General features: G+C 46.0%; 1 non-coding gene across 1 annotated transcript; it reads right to left on the bottom strand.

The window, feature by feature from the left end:
- Positions 1-1,021: 1,021 nt before the first annotated feature.
- On the bottom strand, positions 1,022-1,210 carry LOC142313451 (U2 spliceosomal RNA). Its single transcript, XR_012754474.1, has one exon. It is a non-coding gene; the product is annotated as a U2 spliceosomal RNA (small nuclear RNA).
- Between the last annotated feature and the right edge of the window lie 2,141 nt (positions 1,211-3,351).

Here is a 3,351-nt window from a genome sequence, read left to right as displayed (position 1 = left end):
TAGCATAAACGCAAATGAGGGATATGCTAAACAACTAATGGAGACTACAAAAGTAACCAAAAGGGATGTAGTAGAGTTAGGCAGCTGCACAAACCTCTACATAAATGTACGATTACTGACCGTAACCGCACACAGTGACTTGTACCTCTGTTAATTCACAGAGGAATATATGTGTGATACATAGGTAACAACGCACTCATACAGAGTGCAAAGTAATGTCTCCGTTAATGGTCACGGAGACAAAGTTCACTTGTGCAAAAGCACAGGAAAGTACTTAATGTTTACTAGCTAACCGCTAGCAACCAAGGGCAAAGCTCTCCAACCTAAGAGCTGGGATGGAACTACAAGTCCCAGTGCTACCATGTGCAGCAAGCACCTGCCTAAGTCCGCTCCACTAATGTGCGAGGATACGGACAGCAGCTATGCTGCAGGGTATAGGAACGCTATCCTACCGATAGCGCTCATCTACTTGTGACTGTAGTAGTGCAGGGAAGGGACATGCATGGAGCGTCTACTCTCATGCAAGCACCAAGAGGACTGGATGCTGAGCAACGTGTATCAGGGCTATTTATAGACTCTGTGCCTCCTCCAAGATGGAGGAGCCAATCAGCTACCAGAGCGTCACGGACATGTGACATCGCATCAGCGACGACGTCACCCGCGACCAATCAGCGTTCTCCACGTGTCGTGACGTCATCTGCGACCAATCAGCGTTCTCCACGTAGCGCGACGTCACCCGCGATCGCAACAGCGTCCCCCTTTTGGATCGCAACAGCGTCACGCTTTCAGATCTCAGTCAAGAGTGCTAATGTGATCTGGGACCGACAGGACGCTGCAACAGAGCACCAGAAGAAGGCAAAGGAGAACGCGATGTATCAGAAGCAGAAATCGTAACAGGTGGAAAGTTTCAAAAGTGAATTGGCCAAATTGACCATATGAACTTGTTTGCTTTCTATCAATTCATTAATCGGGCTAATATTAATCAGGTCAATTCAGTTCTGCTTTATGAAACTGGGTTAAGAAGGGGTGCACCGGTCCTGGAGGTACTGCAAGGTACTGCAATATCAGGTCAATGCGTGGAGTGGACAGACCAAGCTCTTCTTCCATCTCCCTGTTCTAAAAATCCATTTAATATATGGTCCCCAGATAGAGGACGTATCAGATATTAAACTGATAACAGATTTTTTCTTATTATTTCCTCAGATGGGAAGGTTTTTTTTACTAAAGAAACCAACAAAAAAACTTCAACCCAACAGCGTATCACACATGCTGTCCCATCATCACTGGAAACTTTATTAACACTCACAATATATAGAAACAGTTAGGGAGAGAAAAAACTCCACAGCACCATACCATCCATAGAATGGACTTCCTAATATGATGTATTTCTGTGATAAATATATGATACTGTAGGACTGTTCGGTTTACAGCATTACATACATAGGGATATAACATGGTACCCACTTACTTTGTGTAATACGGTCGTCTCGGTGCGCACGCGCCGTACCCAGGGCTGTTCGCGCGTAGCCGCCGCCGTCTGAGCATCGCGCACATGCGCGGGAGCCTTGGCGACGCGTCCCCGCTCCCGTGCATGCGCGAGCATGACGCGACGGCGATAACGAGACTTCCGGGTCCGGACACACTCTACTGTTATTTAAAGCCTGGTGTCAGGGGAGAATGGTAGGAGATGCCTCTTCCCTGATGAAGATTTTATCAAATTGAAACGTACGTAGGCTCCTCTGAGGCCCCTCTCAAACGGAGCCTCCCCCCCCTTATTCTTACCAGCTGATGTGTTTGGCTCTACCGCTATTTTCACAGCGTGCCTGTACAGGGGTCCCCATGGGACTGTGGGTAATTATACCACATGAATTGTATTTATGGCCATGTCTAATGCTATGTCATAATATGGAAGCCAATATGCTTATGAATGCAGTTTATTTGACATGCAATGTCTGTACTTTTTCCTGTGACTTGCAGTGTTTTATTGAATTGTTTTGAGCCAACATGTCACAGGCTGTGTTACCATCTATTATTCATGGGGGGTCGCTCATTAATTATTTTTTAGCATGTTTTTATGACGTTTTTGGATGTTCACCCTTGCAGTGTATTGAATAAAATTTTGTATGTTTTTGCACTTTAAAAACTCTTGTCCTCTCTTATATGATATGATACCGAGTTTGTGCTTGGTGTGGGGATCCAAAAGAATTTGGACCCACCCCTCATCTTGTATGGTGCTGTGGAGTTTTCTCTCCCTAACTGTTTCTATTCTGTTTACCACAGACAGCTCCTTGCCTACTATGAATTTTCGGGCCAGGGATAACACCTGGCAGTCACAGATTGACGATGTCCTCAAGACTGGTGGGGCATCAGGTGGTGGGAATGATGGTGTCCAAACTGATGAAACTATTATGTTAAAATATAAGGATCTACTCAAATAGAGAACCAGGCTGTGGTGGAATAAGGCCTTTCTGGGCAAGTATTTGGAAAAAGATTTGGTGCCTAGGGGACTCCGTATACAGGTCTTCCCTTCCTTTCCCTTGGAGGATGAGGCCTTTAAAACAAAATGGGAGGAATTGGCGCAGACCTGCTCTCGGGGCTTCCTTGCTTTGCTCTGGGATCACAACTCATCCTCATTGGCTCCAATTGAGGCTGAGTTGGAATCACTTGAAAAGAAACTAACTGAAACATGTACACCTGTTGTTGTGACCCGCTTTAATGCCGATATTGACAAGGAACTTGAAAGATGGGAACGTGAGATTAAGGCCTTCAAGCTAAAGAAGTTGAACAGAGATATCCTGGACTACTCCACCCGGAGAGCTTATAGATGGAGAATGGACACGACTAGAGGACGTACTGAGGATAACTCCCACAGAAATCCTCGATCGAGATCTTCCTCAGTTGTGTCACAGACCTCTGCTGGTGGGTCCTCCTCTGGGGCTTCAGTGAGCTCCATGGATACCGGTGAAACGGTTGGGGCACGTGTTAAAAACAGAACCCGACCACCTGTAACGTATGGCAAGAACAAACGCCAAGGGAACAAATTACAGGTAATAAACTTGTCCTCACGGGTGCTCACTGTTGATCAGGTGGAGGTCCTATCACGTGGTCTGACTTTCTCTCCGTCTAACGCTTTTCACCTCTTTTCGGCTTTGAAGGACCTTAATCTGTTCTCACGCAAACTAACTCTTAAAAAACTCTTTCATAAGCGGAATGTCGGGTCCGACAACCAGGTGGAGAGAGAAGCCATCAAAAATCTTGAGGATTTACTTCAGGAACAGGAGACCCCGACTGCAGGTATGTTTCCAGGCGCCCTGTTACCTAAATCAACCAAATTCCCCCCATTGTCAATTA

This window comes from Anomaloglossus baeobatrachus, chromosome 5 (genome assembly GCF_048569485.1).
Source record: "Anomaloglossus baeobatrachus isolate aAnoBae1 chromosome 5, aAnoBae1.hap1, whole genome shotgun sequence".
In the NCBI taxonomy this organism is placed as follows: domain Eukaryota; kingdom Metazoa; phylum Chordata; class Amphibia; order Anura; family Aromobatidae; genus Anomaloglossus; species Anomaloglossus baeobatrachus.
The sequence above is the reverse complement of the archived record's forward strand: the minus strand, read 5'-3'. Positions and strand labels throughout refer to the sequence as shown.